Consider the following 18193-nt stretch of genomic DNA (forward strand, 5'->3'; position numbering starts at 1 on the left):
ACAATTTTAATGACAAAAATAGTCACAAACATATATTTCAGTATTTTGCAGAGCATACCTTGTGAAAACATTCAGAAAAAGAACAGCGGCATTTGCAGTCATAGAACTAGTAAGTGCTGGACACCCCCCATGCATTAAACGTCTCTGCCATATGCCCCCTGAATATCCCTGTTATAAAACCAAACACTTACAGCCCAGGGTGTCCGGAATATTACAAGGGGTTGCCAGCATGGGATGCAGCAAGAATACTTTTAATGTGTTTACATCCAACTGTGTATGTGCCCCTTAATTTAAAAAAGTGGTCCTTAGGTTATCTGGGAAATACAAGTAAATGTGCCCCCTTTTCTCTATTATTATCAATCTGTTACCCATTTAGTCCCCACCACCACCGCGTCACCTTTGGGTTCCACTCTTCTGAAAAGCACTGAGGTCAGCAAACCTTCTTTGATAGCTTTGCCCATTCTATAGTGGAGGAGAGTCTCTGCCTCATTAGTGGCCGAACCGCTGGAGCGGTGTCCCCATGTGGGTGGCAGTGAGTGACGTCATATTTTACATTGAGGGAAGGGAGTGGAAAGAGCTTACAGTAAGTGTTGGAGCACACAGTGGCATACTACATTTGATGAGTCACTCAGACTCATTAGCACTTCTAAAGCTGTTGGCCCTTTGATTGCTGAGGGCCCTGGTGCAATGCACTGGCTGCACCACCGATGGTTTTGCCTTAAACAAGATTTTAAGCAAGAACTTGGGAAAAACTAATAAATTATCGCTTAATGAAATTAAACATTACTGACCTTGTTCATTAATTTGAATTAGTTCAAAATGGTACATAATAAGATGACTACAGTACTTCCAAAAGTGTCATCTAACAAATGTAGAATAAAAGTTGTAATAGCTTATACACAGATTGTTTAATTACTATAAAATGATGTTGGTACTTGTTAATTATATGGGCGGCACTTATGTTGAAATATGGATTCCGGCAACTTGTGATCTTGTCTGAGCGACACCTGAAAGATATATAAAATTCCTCTTTATTTTGGGTGATTTTTTTCTTACCAAACCACACACGAAAATTCTTACAATTTTTTATTTAGTTAAAAAAAAAAAAAAATCTAACATTGATTTCAATACTTTATTGAAAAAATATTCCTAAGGTTGTCTTGCATTTTCCACAAGCCCCCAGTATAATCCCTTCCCCTCTAAAGTGGCAATAGAAGCATTGGAAAGCTACAGTGACATATTATGTGCCAAGCGACATGTCTAGCACCACCCAGAGGCATGTCATCAATGCCCCATCTCAGCATGTCACTAATCTGCTACCATATCTCTCTCCATATCATCATATCCCAATCCATCGTCCAACTCCGTCATCTCAATTAATTAATATCATATTTTGCCTCACAGTACTGTCCCCTATTGATGATATACCAAATAAAACTGAATAGTATATAGACAATCCATAGGTCAACAGGTTGACATGGTAAAAAAAGGTCGGTACTCTTTACTTAGAAGGGCGCCCACGATTTTGATCGTGGGCATCGTTAGTAAAAAATCTCGGGCATCTCGGGGATTGAATGCACTAAAAAATCGGATGCGATCAACCGACGAGATGCCCGAGATTTCCCATAGGGAACAATGTTAAATGTCTCAATTGACCCAATTTTCCTGTTCAATGCCTCAATTGACCCGATTTTTCCATAGGAAACAATGTTAAATGGGCCACAGAGGCCAAATAGGCACCCTGAAGTGTATAATGGCCACCCGAATTGTTAACGCCACCCCACGATCAACGTCAACCCGATGCGTGGCGAGCGCAGCGGTACGCGTCCTACGACCTTTTCATACCCCCACTATCCACGTCGGCGTGGAGTTGAGAATAGAAAGTGTGGCGAGCGCAGCGAGCCACCGAGCCCGAAGCGTGGCGAGCGCAGCGAGCCCCGCGAGGGTACGCGGACAGCTGTGAAGCCCGCGAGGGGACGCGGATACCTGTGAAGGTATCCGCGTCCCCTCGCCACGCTTCGGGCTCGGTGGCTCGCTGCGCTCGCCACACTTTCTATTCTCAACTCCACGCCGACGTGGATAGTGGGGGTATGAAAAGGTCGTAGGACGCGTACCGCTGCGCTCGCCACGCTTCGGGTTGACGTTGATCGTGGGGTGGCGTTAACAATTCGGGTGGCCATTATTCACTTCAGGGTGCCTATTTGGCCTCTGTAGCCCATTTAACATTGTTTCCTATGGAAAAATTGGGTCAATTGAGGCATTGAACAGGAAAATCGGGTCAATTGAGACATTTAACATTGGGCGCCCTTCTAAGTAAAGAGTACCAAAAGGTCAACAGGAAAAAAAGGTAGACATGAAAAGGTTGACATGAGTTTTTCACAATTTTTGGGTGTCACGTGTATGCTTGCCATACTTTGGGCTTGGTGCCTCACCAGAGGGTGTATTTAATATAAAGTACATGGATAACACACTGTATGGAGTTGATTTACTGACATTGATATCTGACATTAGATTTGTATATGCCTATACACCAAACCCCCTACTGGTAATAGATCTCCAGTGGCATAACTGGTACTGGTATGAAAAGGTGACCAATTTTTTGGTATTGCCTAACACCCCCACTGACCCACAGGGCTCTGTGTCACTATAAAAGAAAGATTAACCCACTTCCATCAGGGCCCTCTGTGCACTTGTTTGTCTGGGACACATGCTCCCCAGAGTACACTTCCTATAGCATTCTGGGACATAAAAATCAGAAACAATGTTGGCAGTTACAGGCATTGCTGCAAGGGGATTTATGAGAAGAGGAAATGCATTCTGCACATGTTCGGATTGCATTTCCTCTTTGGTAGTGATCAGGGTAAAGGACACACACACAGATAGGATACAACCATGCCAGTGGTTATAAAAGTCCATATGAAAAGGAATGAAGGGTTTTCAATCAGCCATACCAGCTTTCCACTCACCCAATGCAATTGGCACCTGTATAATTGACAAATAACAATTTCTAAAACTTTCAGACCTCTTTGAAAACAAAACACTAAAGGTGCGTACACACGGGGGCGATTTTGTGTAATATCGCGGGAAATATGGTCGCTAAGCGACCATATTGCCCGCGATGGGAGTGTGCACCGGCGATATATCGCCGGGTGCGCGCTCCAGTTTTTACCCCTGTAGTGATCGCTGGTCGCAGGAACATGCTCCTGCGACCAACTGATTTCCACTGCCGGGCTCCCAACGGCAGTTTCTTTTTCATCAGCGACCATCTCTGGTCGCTGATGAAAAGGAGAAACTGAGCAATATATCGCTCAGCCATATATTGCTCAGCCATATATGGCTGAGCAATATATCTCCCCCGTGTGTACGGGGCTTTAAGGTGTGTACACACGACAGAATATGCCATGAGATGCGAGATTAGATCGCATCGGGACTCGTATCTCACGGCATGCTAGAGGGGCACAATTTACACTATATAGTGCAGATCTGCACTATAAAGTGTTGTCTGCCCTCTCTAGCTGGCTGCCGATTTGTGCTCACAAGGGAGCGCGCATCGGGCTCGCAAGCCCTAAAAAAAGCATGTGATTTGCCTTTCGATGTTTCCTATATCGGGAACATCGGAAGCCAAATCTTACCGTGTGCACACACTATTATAGTCATTTCTAAGGTGATGTGTAGACATTACTCCAACATTAACACACTAAAATTACTTTTCATAACGCTCTTCAACAGTGGTCAGGGAACACGGTCCTCATTACCCCACGCAGTGCATGTTTTGCAGGTCTCCTCACAGAATCACAAGTGAAATAATTAACTCCACCTGCGGACCTTATAAAATGTGTCTGTGAGTAATTAGTGCACCTGTGCACCTGCTGGGTTACCAGCAAAACATGCACTGTGTGGGGTAATGAGGACCGAGTTTCCTGACCACTGCTCTACAAGCTCAAATGTTTCACGTGGATACTTTCTATAAACACATATATAAGGAATAAAAATTATTTTAGTATGACAAAATAAATGCTTGCAGGGCCCTATTACCTCACAGATTGTTAGAAAATATCAATTAAAGTATAACTAAACGCATACATTAAAAAAAAAATATTAATTAAATAAATAATGCTTCTTCTTCAAGCCCCATTTATTTACCCACCGCATTATAGTAATCTATACAAAGCAGAGATCCTATATCATCACAACACCTGCTCCTGAGACCAAAATTCACAACAACCAAAAAGTTTGTGTCTGCTAAACTAAATCCCATTATTACCAAAGTTTTACTCGGTTAGTGCAATGTAGAAGACATCCTGGTGAAACTTGAAAGACATCGGGGGATGTAGAAGCTTGCTAAATAGGGCAGCATGACAGGATGTGGGGGGAAAAGATCTGTGTCTGTGATGAGAAGGGGAGGGTCCCATCTCTGTGATCTGCTGTCGCATGGGGCTGTTATAATGTAATGAGAGACAGAGTGACACCAAGGGAGAGTGGCCTGGTCACAGCAGCAGCATCATCATCATTGCCTGGCTTCGGAGGGCAGCAGCACACTACGTGCTGTGCTCCTCCCCCTGTCTCCCCAGCTACTCCTCCCCTCCACTCACTGCTCTCAGCCTGCAGCTGCTAAACCCAGCTAGGGCAAGGAGAAAGCGGCAGCAGTGCCCAGGAAGGATCGCTGCCCTGCACAGAGGTAGGGGGCTGATACATTCCACAACCCTTTACCCGCACTATTCTATTCTGCGCTGTGTCCTAGCTGCTTTACTGCTTGCAATAGTCTCAATTATAGTGCTTGATTGTGTGGAGTGCTGATCATGCCTGTTGGATGTCCGGCTGGAGGTGATCTAATAATCGGTGTCAACTCCACATAGTGATAATTGTAGTGGGAGCCCTTAAAATGACAGTTCTTATAATGGGTATTTTTAGCAATGAGGGTTAACACTTTGTGCAACGGGCAGATCATTGTAGCCAGATGCATGCAACGTTTGAACTCAGAAAAGAAATCGAAAAGCACAGTTATCCCTCCTCGGGCTGTGTAGTTGGTTACATGCATGCACATCAGTAAGGTAGAATGCATGGGAGAGCAGAGAGGCACAGTGTTGAAACTGGCAGAGATTACTGTCTGCGCACAGGCAGTTAGGCTAGGGACTGATGTTGGATTACTGCACATAGAGCTAGAACAGGGACTGATGTGGGATCACTGTACATAGAACCCGGATAGGGACTGATGTGACATCAACTTTTCTCGCTGCTGTCTGAGGTCATGTTGCAGTCACAAGTTCCTATGCTGTGCACCATCCCACCTACTGTAGCTGAGAACCATATATATCCGTTATGTTTCTTTTGAAAACCGTATACAGTATGTTAATGTTCTGACTGATACACTATAGTACTATTATAGTAATAGATAACTGTTATTGAATCAATGGACTGCGGAACTCAGTTTCACAATGTAAGAATTCAGCTTGTATTCAAATCCAAGCATTAAATATCCAATTGCATCTAGTTTTCAGAAATACATCAATACACTTAAAGAAGCTGTAAAGGTTTAATATATAGTTGTAGAGCAGGCTGCACATTCCTTTTGTGTCATTTTTATTTCACCTCTGTAACTCTTTGTGGTCCATGTGAAGCCATTCACGACTGGATGTAATCATCTAATTTCCACAGTTTCCCCAGGAAGTGTCAATTCTTTAGTAAGATAGCACAATAACTCTTCTTTTACTAGATTTCATTTTGGAAATACACTATATATTTAATTCTAACATAACTATTATCCTAAATTAAGATTTTTTTTATGGGGATATAGGGCCTTCTAGTTCACTCTTCGAGGCAAATTCCTTCTCAGATGGACAAAACCTTGTGCACTGCAGGGGGACAGATGTAACAGGTGCAGATAGAATTAGATTTGGGTGAGTTATTTTGTTTCGGTGCAGGGATACTAACTGACTGCTTTATTTCTACACTGCAATATAGATTTCACTTTGAAGAAAAACCCCACCCAAATCTAATTCTATCTGCACATGTTACATCTGCCCAACCTGCAGTGCACATGGTTTTGTCCATTTGAGAAGGAATTTGCCTCTAAGAGTGAACTAGAATAAGGCCCATAATCTGTGAAAATATTTATAAATGGTAGCTACCTGTAGTACCCTATTTTCTTGCATATAATAACAACTTTGTGTATTATTTTAGATACTTTTCACTGCATGGTACCATATTTCTCTGAATGCCCCATACACACTAGGCTAGAGGTAGCCAACTCCAGTCCTCGAGAGCTACCAACAGTTCACATTTTCCAGCTCACCTCACAGGTGCACAGCTGTACTCATTACTGACTGACACATTTAATAAGATCCACAGGTGGAGCTAAATACTTCCCTTGTGATTCTGTGAGGAGACCTGAAAAACGCTAACTGTTGGTAGCTCTCGAGGATTGAAGTTGGCTACCCCTGCACTAGACGATATAGTAAAAGATATCGCTCAAATGGGCCCTTCTGAGTGATATCTTTTACTATATCGCCTAATGTGTACACTGAATATCATTAACGATGTGCACTCCCGTGCATTATTAATGACTCACCCCTTCGTCTGAACATGCCCCCCACATCGCTCCCTTCCCAACATCGGCCAGTGTGTATGTATGCACTTGCCGCTGCCGGCACCCCGCCAGGCTCGTTTAGTATGTGGGGCTTATTTCAGATTAAAAGTGACTAATTTGGTACTGTAAATGACAGCAGACTATGTGATCTAATATGAACTTGGATAACCTCTAACATTTTTCCAGAAAAAGATCTTATCTCGGTTTCTACTTATTTAAGAAGAGGGATATCATTGATGGGTTTACAAAATCGCCTGCTGGCGGGACTGTGGCAGGTCCATAACTAGGGTGATCCTGAGCTTGCCACTGCACACAGAGCTGCAGGGTAAGGGGTGCTGTTGGCAGTACTTGTTCATTGTTAAAATTACTTTCACTTATAGCTTCCCTCCTCTTTGAGGCCCATCATCTCATGACCACACCAGTCTCTTTCCCTAGCTCTTCCTTTGCTAATACCTATGCAACATTCATGAACTTAATTTGAGAGCTGTTTGTTATTCAGTCACACTGTCCTTCATTAGATTTCAAGATGCTGACGTACCCAGTACTCAACCCCATTGTCTGTTGCATTGCAGTCAAACACTATTTATTGAGCTAACTGCCCTTGCATAGCAATCTAGATAATTCTAAGGGGTGTATTCAATGATCTTTGCAAGCTGTGACAGCAAGCAGTACTGGCTTCTCGCTGTCACAGCTCGTAGGGTCAGTATTCAACTGACTCTCTGCACACACAGTTTTCCCCTTGCTAGGTTGTTGTATTGATGGGGAAACCATGTGTGTGGCCGCTAAAACAGCGAGGCTCACGGCTAAATGCAGCGGGCTACCTGCATTAGCTGTGAGCCCCATTGTTTGGGGAAATCCTCGTCGTCCTTTGACAGCGAGGATTCCCCCGGAAAGTAGGATAGGGTGAGCGGCCGACGCAGGGGTTAAACAGCGAGGATGGCTTATGATCGGCAATCCCTGCCGTTTAACCCCCTCACTGGCTGTATTGAATACATCCCTAACTATTTGAAGCTCACCTTGTACCTGGTGGAAACAATGATCAGCATTGCAGCTGGGCAGATCTATACAGTGTTTGGCTTCATGGGACTGGATTTGTGGCTGCTCACTACTTGGATCTACTCAATTGCACTGCTTAATTGCACTGCTTTTTTTTTTTTAAATGTACAAGTATCTTCATGTAGTTTTTTTGTAAATACATTTTGAGTTAAAAAAAAAAAACGCATTTGACATAAGGTGCGTACACACAGAGCAATATGATCACTATTGCTCAGCTATCATTTTGCTCTGTGTCCTGTTTTCATCAGCGACCAGAGATGGGTCACTGATGAAAATGACACACTGCCGGGAGAAGAGGCAGGGGAAGTCGCTGGTCGGAGGAGCATGCTCCTCCGACCAGCGACCATTATGGGGCTGAAACCGGGAGCGCGCACCCGGCGATTTATTGCCGGTGCACACTCCAATCGCTGGCAATATGGTCGCTCAGCCTCCATATTGCCAGCGATTTATGCCTGTGTGTACACTGCTTTAGATATGGAAATACAGATTGAACACATGTCAGAAACATTGCGCATATTTGATTTTGACATAATAGCTATAATAATCCAAATAACCTCAGTATCAGCTCAGAAAAGAGATGTTGCTGACATTAAAGCCAGGTATAATCGCATCATATTGGTAATGATTATAAACCATTTTTATTATATCATATTTAAACCACCAGACCTTCTGACACACAGTACATTAAATATGCCCAATAGATCTTAAAAAACTACTTTAACAACAAGAATTTCAGACTGAAATCTCAATTTTTATGTAGGATCACATAGCTCAATGAGTACAGTGTTTGACTGGTATGCAACAGGTTATGGGTATGGTAATCCTGTGTATAGCAGGCTATTGAAATGCTGTAGGGGGCTGGGCTGTGGTGTCTGTTTTATTTGTCAACAGTTAAAAGCGTTGCCTTCTGCTTTATTACATCATAGATGGAGTTACCCTATACCTTCTATGGGTAACCTGAAAAGATAGTCTTTCTGCAACATGGCACCTAATTAATGACGTGCATCATCATTTTATGTGCAGGACAGTACAGGTGCATGCATTGTTAAGGACATTGAACATACGCACTGATCGGTATTCTAAATGATATTGCCCACTGCCGCGATTTCGCTGGCTACACACATCATTAGTGCATACTCAGCATAAGACACACGCCATAGTTTTTTTTCAGCACTATTGGCACGATTCAGACGATGTCCGCTGGGCTGCAAATTCACAGCCCAAGCGATTATCAGACAAACCAGTCCTTCGCTGTCCACACGCATTGACAGCCAGCGCCCATTTGTGGGCTGCACACCATCGTTTTCTGGGAGTGCTCCAGAAAACACAGGTGGCACCCGGCCTTTGGGAGGCAGGGCCCCTGACGTTTGCATTCCTAGGTGTGCACATAGGCGCACTCGCAGCCCAGCGATCCAATCTGAATTAGGCCCTATGAACGGAGTGTGGAGCCTCTGAAAATTGCTGCCTGGGCTTTAGTGTTAATGGTGGGTATTGTGACTTTTTTATTACACCTATTATGCAACCTTAAATAGGAAGTGCACATTATAACTTGATCGCCTGTCATTTTACTTAGCTTCCGCTGCTGACTATTAAATATTTCCACTTGTGCAGTGTTTACAGGATGTTTTGCCAGCTACACATGTGGTTTCAGTATTTATATTCTCGGTGATAAATATTCTACTGATGCTATACACACATGGCAACAGCACATGCATTTTAGCTTTCATGTTTAAAATATAGAATATCATGTTTCTTATGTTTTGTAGTATATTTTGCTGGCAAGTACCTTGGACAGGTATTGTTTAGTGGGTGTTGCTTTCAGAAGGACAAATGTGGTAACTCTAGCTTCTTAATTGTTCTATTCATATGTATATTTTTGTGTGTAGGGGAAATTACTTGACCATGGCGTGGGGTGGTTTTAATATCTCAGAAACTGCTCATCAGATGCTGTTTTCAAGCACCACTTTACTTATTTTATGCATGCATAAAGAAAACCACCTGTCTTGCAGGATTTGGCACACATCTGTTCCATGAACAATGTGCCAATGATGTGTTAATGTGTTATCATTTACACAATCGTTCCGTTTATGTGCATATCATCGTTTGGACAGTACTGTTCAAGGGAAATTGGGTGACATTCGATTGTTCATAAAATGAAGCCTTCTGGACACTAGGCAAGGAGAGAGTGAGGGGGTGGAATAGCATCCTCCTCCGCCCATATGTCCTCACGATTTGCCATGCCCCCTCCAATTACCTGGGTCCTGCACAGCTGTCAGCACCCACCAATGACAGCGGCAGCAGTCCATTTCTGCAGGGTCAACTGGCGATCAGTGTAGAGTCGTAGGTGTGGTCAAAAAAGATGGAAAGAGGAAAGAACAGTTAAAGGGCCAGATGCACTAAGCTTCAAAAGTGATAGAATGTACAGTGATAAACAGCCAGCCAATCAGCTCCTACCTGACATGTTGCAGGCTGTGTTTGAAAAATGTCAAGCAGGAGCTGATTGGCTGGCTGGTTATCACTTTTGAAGCTTAGAGCATCTGGCCCATTGTGCCCATATAAAGGTCAGTTTTTGGCCGATTTCACCTGATTCTGACATATCGGGCCGATATATCAGGTGATATCGGCCAAAATCGGAGGTCCGAGGATATATGATCGGATGCAATGCGCGTTCCCGGATCGGATCCTGTAGATCAGGGGTGGCCAAACCTGTCCTCAAGATCTACCAATGGTGCATGTTTTCCAGGCAACCTGTGGAACTATAGTACCAATGAATGCAGCAGGTTTCAAAATGTGACAGTTAGCAATGACTACAGCCGTGCAGCAGCTAGGTAACCTGGAAAATGTGGAACGTTGCTAGATCTCGAGGACCGGTTTGGCCACCCCTGCTGTAGATCATACATGCAGCATCTGATCTGACCAGAATCTGATCATCAGCGGCACGTTGCGGGTGCTTTTTAGCACCCACAATGTATCCTATCTGATTCCCCTTGAACTGAAAAAAGGGCATATCAAGTGCCAAGTCGCAATGAGCCCTCCTGGGGAGCTACCAAGGGTGCTCAAGGCCAAGCAGGTCAGACTTGAGTATGGGGGCTATAGAGTAGCACTACAACAGTATCATACCCTCCAACATGACCCATTCCATTAGGTACAAAATGCTCTGTTCCTGGACTTCCTTACCAGTGGCAATTACAGAGGTGGGGCTCCTGCACAGTCCAAAATTCAAAGAGGGGGGTCACATCAACTGTCAGTGAGTCCAGGGCAGTGATGTTTGGGGTGGCAGTAGGTGTGGCTCCCCTCTTTGAATATTGGACTGTGCTGCAGCCTCACATCTGCAACTGCCACTGGCAGGGAAGTCCAGAAACAGAGAATTTTGTACCTAATGGAATGGGTCATGTTGGAGGGTATGCAGTATTCGGTATGTACTTCCAGCATCTGTGCTGTGCATAGTGTGTGGTGGTAACAGGTCCCCAGGAGAAATATGTGCAGCACCTGGTGCTCCCTGCTTGTCAGGGCTCCCTCAGTGGATGCAGGGGATACATGTACCATAATAGTAAGGACCAGACATTCCCTCTATCACCCTCTGGCTTTCATCACCAGCTGGGGAGCCTAAATCCTAAGTCTCCTTCACATGACAGCTGTATATCTAACGAGTCTCTGAGAGCCCATACGCATGTGTAAAACAGCATAAAGGGGAGCTACATGTGTATTAGCCTAGGCCCTAGGACCTTCCTGTCACTCAATGTTTGTTTGTGGTATAGTGCCCCGACAGTCAGATTCTGACGGTCAGTATACCAACATTGGAATCTCAGGGGGGGCAAACACATCAAAGCCACTTGCGAGCCCCCTATGAGGGAAAACAACCCTGAAGTCAGGAGCCCGTCTGTCGGACATTTAACAGTCAGTTTTCCAATGTCTGTATACTGACCATTGGAATATTGACTGTCGGGAGGTTATCCGGCGCCCCAATGTTTTGTCTGTCGCCCTCGGTCTTGCCTCTCCTTGTAATGTGGTGTACTACAGGCATACTATGAACATGGGGAAGGCAAAGGAGGGGATCCAAGGAATATTTGTGCACCACTCGCTACTTCCATGACTGGGTAGAGAGTATGGCATGAGTGGACTTCCAGACCAAATTCCTCATAAGTAGAAGAAATGTGTTAACCCTGACAGCGCTTAAACCTTATACAACCAATCGTCTTTAGGTTAGTATGTGAATGTATACGGATAGTAGTAGCTGTTACCAGGTAAATTAAATGCCATGTAACCACAATGGCTAATACCATTGATGTAGCAATTGTAAAGAGGGAAAGCTTTCAAGGAATACTAAAGGCCTCCATCCACTAGTGTTATACCCCATTCACACCACAAACCAAATTACCAGGTTAAAGCTTTTCAACCCAGTAATTTGCCAGGAAACCTGGGTTTTTTGGTGGTGTGAAAGGGTTAACACGGGTCTTAAATCCCGGCACTCCGACCCTTCTCTTGACCAGGGTTGGAGTGCCGGGATTTAAGACCCGTGTTGACCCTTTCATACCACCAAAAATCCTGGGTTTTGCGGCAAATTGCCGGGTTGAAAAGCTTCAACCCGATAATTTGCGGGTGGTGTGAATGGGGTCCGGCTGCACCCTGCAAAATTACCTGGCACTTAAAAATGCCGGGTAATTGCCGGGTGGCTGGTGTGAAAGGGGTATTGGGTATCGCATGCAATACCCTGCCAACTTACCAGGCAGCTCTTGGGCCGCTGGAGCACATATGACACATTGTATGCAAAAGTACCGCATACGATGTATCATATGTTCTATGTCACGGCTGTGGTAGCGATGTGGCAGCCCATGAGAACTGCTATGCGATGCACACGGAAATGGCAAAAAGAGAGGTGAGAAGGCACAGGGCTTGTAACAGGTGGAGCAGCTGGAAAGGAGAATATCTCTACCCTGACACTGACCGTAGTAACCCTAGATGAAGACCGCTCTGCATCTTGCAACCCAGTACATTGACTGGCACCTCTCAGATGCTTTCACAGGGTGATGTTCAGCGATGTTTTAACTGCCTATAAAGTGAATGTAAGGTCTGTTGGATTCTCGCAGCTATTTGACCCAGGGGCGGATTGGCCATTAAATCTACCGGGAACTTTCCCGGGAGGCCGACGGTAGTGAGGCCGAAAGATGTGCATGCAGCGCAAACAAATAAACAAGACAAATGTACAGCGAGCTCAGCTCACCTCCGGCTGGGCTGACTGCTCAGCGGTAGGTGGCCTCACTTGCAGGCTCAGCCTCAGCCCAGTCCCCGTGTGGCCCCGCCTCCTCCGGCTGTCACTGGTGGCTGCAGTCGGAGTGGAGATTCTTCCCAGAGTGGTCCCGCCTCCTCCCGCCCACTGTTCTCCTCTCAGGCTCTCTCCGTGCGGCGCTGCTGTCCACTGCCCCACCTCCTCCTCGAGTCCTCTATGGTTGTTCCATCAACCACATTAATCGGCGCCCTGCTACTGTATGCGGGACTCGGAGAACAGCGGGCGGGAGGAGGCGGGGCCGCAGGGGGCACTGGGACGGCGACTCAAGAGGACTCGAGGAGGCAGGGCTTGGAGGAGAACAGCGGGAGGGAGGAGGTGTGCTTGGCCGGGACTGGACGCAGGGTCGCAGGTTCCTGTGTGCAGGTGCCAATGCCGCCCCCTGCAGCGAGACCACCAACGCTCCAGCAGGACTATGGAGCCGGGAGCAGGATTGGGAGCAGTGCCAGTGCCCCATCGGAAGAAGCGGCAAACTGAGGCCCGCCCCGGAGTAGTGGCTGTTTGAAGTCACCATCCCTGGTAAGGCGGTCACCGTCTCTGTGTGACTGTGAATGTTGGATGGGGGATTAATATATGGGGGAGGGGGGGGGCGTTTACTGGGTCGAAGTATATATTTGCATATAAATGGATGAGGGTGGAGGTAGGTGCATGTATGTATATATGAGACCATCAGTGTATGTATGAGAGCAGCAGTGTATGTATGTATAAAAGTGGTGGTATGAGTGGCATGGTGTATGTATGTATGTATGAGAGCGGCAGGGTGTATGTATGTATGAGAGCGGCAGGGTGTATGTATGTATGAGAGCGGCAGGGTGTATGTATGTACATTATGTATGAGAGCGGCAGGGTGTATGTATGTACATTATGTATGAGACCGGCAGGGTGTATGTATGTATGTATGTATGTATGTATGTATGTATGTATGTATGAGAGCAGCAGGGACCATGTATGTATGAGAGCGGCAGGATGTATGTATGAGAGCGGCAGGGTGTATGTATAAGGGCGTCAGGGACCATGTATGTATGAGAGCGGCAGGGACCGGGTGTATGTATGTATGAGAGCGGCAGGGACCGGGTGTATGTATGTATATATGAGACCATCAGTGTATGTATGAGAGCAGCAGTGTATGTATGTATAAAAGTGGTGGTATGAGTGGCAGGGTGTATGTATGTATGTATGTATGAGAGCGGCAGGGTGTATGTATGTATGAGAGCGGCAGGGTGTATGTATGTATGAGAGCGGCAGGGTGTATGTATGTACATTATGTATGAGACCGGCAGGGTGTATGTATGTATGTATGTATGTATGTATGAAAGCAGCAGGGACCATGTATGTATGAGAGCGGCAGGATGTATGTATGAGAGCGGCATGGTGTATGTATAAGGGCGTCAGGGACCATGTATGTATGAGAGCGGCAGGGACCGGGTGTATGTATGTATGAGAGCGGCAGGGACCGAGTGTATGTATGTATGAGAGTGGCAGGGACCGGGTGTATATATGTATGAATGAGATCGTCAGGGACCGGGTGTATGTATGAGAGCGGCAGGGACCGGGTGTATGTATAAGAGTGGCAGGGTGTATGTATGAGAGCGGCAGGGACAGGGTGTATGTATGCATGTATGTATGAGAGTGGCAGGGACCATGTATGTATGTATGAGAGCGGCAGGGTGTATGTATGTATGTATGTATGTATGAGAACGGCAGGGTGTATGTATGTATGAGAGCGGCAGGATGTATCTATGAGAGCGGCAGAGTGTACGTATGTATGTATGAGAGCGGCAGAGACCGGGTGTATGTATGCATGAGAGCGGCAGGGTGTATGTATGTATGTATGTATGTATGAGAGCGGCAGGGTGTATGTATGCATGAGAGCGGCAGGGTGTATGTATGTATGTATGAGAGCGGCAGGGTGTATGTATGTATGTATGTATGAGAGCGGCAGGGTGTATGTACGTATGTATGAGAGCGGCAGGGTGTATGTATGTATGAGAGCGGCAGGGACCGGGTGTATGTATGAGAGCGGCAGGGTGTATGTATGTATGAGAGTGGCAGGGACCATGTATGTATGTATGAGAGTGGCAGGGTGTATGTATGTATGAGAGCGGCAGGGTGTATGTATGTATGTATGAGGGCGGCAGGGTGTATGTATGTATGAGAGCGGCAGGGTGTATGTATGTATGAGAGCGCCAGGGTGTATGTATGTATGAGAGCGGCATGGACCAGGTGTATGTATGAGAGCGGTAGGGTGTATGTATGTATGTATGGATGGATGAGAGCGGCAGGGTGTATGTATGTATGAGAGCGGCATGGACCAGGTGTATGTATGTATGAGAGCGGCATGGACCAGGTGTATGTATGTATGAGAGTGGCAGGGTGTATGTATGAGAGTGGCAGGGTGTATGTATGTATGAGAGCGGCAGGAACCAGGTGTATGTATGTATGTATGTATGAGAGCGGCAGGTACCAGGTGTATGTATGTATGTATGTATGTATGTATGAGAGCAGCAGAGTGTATGTATGAGTGCGGCAGGTTGTATGTATGAGAGCGCCAGGGTGTATGTATGTATGTATGTATGTATGTATGTATGAGAGCGGCAGGGTGTATGTATGTATGGGAGCAGCAAGGTGTATGTATGAGAGTGGCAGGGTGTATGTATGTATAAGAGCGGCAGGGTGTATGTATGTATGTATGTATGAGAGCGGCAGGGTGTATGTATGTATGTATGTATGGATGAGAACGGCAGGTTGTATGTATGTATGTATGAGAGCGGCATGGACCAGGTGTATGTATGTATGTATGAGAGTGGCAGGGACCAGGTGTATGTATGTATGTATGAGAGTGACAGGGACCAGGTGTATGTATGTATGAGATCGGCAGGGTGTATGTATGTATGTATGAGAGCGGCAGGGACCTGGTGCATGTATTTATGAGAGCCGCCATTATTGATTTGTAGCCGCCCACATGAGGCCACTGCCAGAAATTTTCCAGGGCCACTTTTAGTCCCCAATCCGCCCCTGATTTGACCCCATTATAGCACTGTATGAAAAAAGATGGAGATGCTTCAGGGAAGTTTTTCTTAAATCTGGCCTTACATTGCTTCCATTGTGCAGCAGGCAGCCAATAGGTGCAGAATTGGCACTGACGGCATGAAAAGAATACTTCCATACAGTACACAATGTATCAAAATGATAATCGTTCACAGCAGAAATTAGCTGCACAGTGGCCAAGAGGATTCTACAGGTTTAGGAACCAAATTAAAGGTACTTGTTTAGTTTCACGGCGGCACAGATCGTATGTGATATTTTAATATGATTTGATCTGCGATTTAACACACTCCCACTATCCACATCAGCTCGAAGCGTGGCGAGCGCAGTGTGCCCCGCGAGGGGACGTGGTACACATACTCCTGACCTGTTCATACCCCACTATCCACATTGGCGTGGAGTTGAGTTTATAAAGTGTGGTGAACCCGAAGCGTGGCGAGCGTCCGCTAAAAACGAGCCCGAAGCGTGATGAGGGGCCGCTGAATACACGTCAAGTAATCCATGTCCCCTCGCGGGGCTCGCCGCGCTTCAGGCTCAGTGGCCCGCTGCGCATGCCACACTTTATAAAATAAATTCCACGCCGACATGGATAGTGGGGTATGAACAGGTCAGGAGGACACTTACCGCTGCGCTCGCCACGCTTCGGGCTGACATGGATAGTGGGGGTGTGCTAAATCGCATCGTGGATCGAATTCTATGCAAATTACATGCAAATCGTGTGGGATATTTGCATACGATTTGCATGTGATTTGCGTGCAATTTGCATACGATGCAATCTGCTGGGAAGTGCTGCCGTGAAACTAAACAAGTACCAAATTAAATAATCCAGATTGAATTCTAAAGGACAGCCATAAAATTTTGCGAAAATGTTCTTTCCAGGCAGCGAAATCACAAAGTTTTCCTAGTCGAAGGACATTATGGTGGGACTCTAACCAGCATTTATCTCCCCCTTCATATACAGTACACAATTCTATCTATTTTCATGTATGTAACAGCTGTCCCTCAGTTATTTGTTATGTGGCCAAAAGGCCACAGTGTTCTTTTAAATGTGGTGTTACTGGTGTTACAGTATAGAGTGCAGGCCGTGGGGTAAGGGAGGGCGTCGGTGGGAAAGAATCCAGTTTATGTTCCAACAAAAGGGGGGTTGATAGTGTTTAAGGGGGTGGGGGGGCCCCAGATATATCAGTGTATGGGGCCCCAAAAATTCTGTTGCCGGCCCTGGCCGTCAGATTCATTTCAGATCACATGTAACCTAATTCTGCAGTCTGTAATCACTGAACACAACCCAAAAAGGTTCAGCTAATGTCTGGTTATTTTATAGAATTAAGTCATCATTCTCACTAGAAACCTTTACATACTGTATGAGGCACTAACACGCTGTGCCGCTGTCATGTCATGTCAGAATATGTTTTGTCTTTGTTAATACAAAGTAGCTGTAATTGATATGAAGCATCCTACACAAACTACAGTTACACCTTAAGGCCCGTACACACTGGACGACTTTGAGGTATGGCCCGGCGGTGAGCGCTGCTGCGCGCTCCCGCAACAACGCCGGGAAAGGTGCAGATGAGCGGCTTTTAGGACGGCTTTGCATAGCGCTCCGCTATGCAACGCCACCTCCCCCCCTCTCCGTCGGCACCGGGCAGGGAGAAAGCCGCTCAGTGTGAATGCACTGAGCGTCTTTCCCCGCACCGATGATTGTCATCACCGCTGTCCATACACTCTGGGCATAGTCGCCCAAGTCGTAACTGTGCCCAAGAGAGCATTGTAAATGTGTTTATATTGTATGATAAATACATGTGAGGAGATGCAGGGACCAGAAACACAAAGAACAGTAGTGCCCTTTAATACAATGTCATTGTAGTTATAGAAGCAAATAACTGGAACATATCACAAAACGAAAGGTGGGTACACACGGATAGATTTGGCAAAAGATCTGTGTGTTCAGGACCGATTGAAACGACCAATCGCTCAAATCGTTCCGTGTGTATGAACGGTAATGATGCCATTGAGCGGGCCTACGGTCGTTGGCAGAGGTCTATGAGAGGTCTGCATGCAGAAAGATCATAGACCAATCTTTAGCTATGTGTAACAATCGTTTCATATGTATGCACAATGTACAATTTGGTAAAGCTGATTGACTGGCTCCCACTCCTCTCCACCATTGTTAAAGATTGATTGTTCGTTTGCAATCGTTTGTACAATCGTTCAATATTTGACAC

At 45.8% G+C, this 18193-nt stretch overlaps 1 protein-coding gene and 1 long non-coding RNA gene across 3 annotated transcripts in view; one reads left to right on the plus strand and one right to left on the minus strand.

Moving 5' to 3' along the window:
• The window catches only part of LOC146080816 (uncharacterized), a 61976-nt gene extending 57472 nt beyond the window's left edge, over positions 1-4504 (minus strand). Inside the window, exons 1-2 of the long non-coding RNA XR_014474998.1 lie at positions 4265-4504; positions 936-1007 (exon numbers count right to left, since the gene is read on the minus strand). This is a non-coding gene — a long non-coding RNA (uncharacterized LOC146080816). The remainder of the gene's footprint in view (positions 1-935; positions 1008-4264) is intronic.
• A 16-nt stretch (positions 4505-4520) lies between these two features.
• The window catches only part of ELMO1 (engulfment and cell motility 1), a 466589-nt gene continuing 452916 nt past the window's right edge, over positions 4521-18193 (plus strand). Inside the window, exon 1 of one of the 2 annotated variants that reach the window (XM_083188475.1) lies at positions 4521-4678. The gene's annotated coding sequence lies outside the window, so the exon portion shown is untranslated. The remainder of the gene's footprint in view (positions 4679-18193) is intronic. The other variant, XM_083188477.1, reaches the window with a different exon arrangement.

The sequence above is a fragment of the Crinia signifera genome, chromosome 5, assembly GCF_055691185.1.
Source record: "Crinia signifera chromosome 5, ASM5569118v1, whole genome shotgun sequence".
In the NCBI taxonomy this organism is placed as follows: Eukaryota; Metazoa; Chordata; class Amphibia; order Anura; family Myobatrachidae; genus Crinia; species Crinia signifera.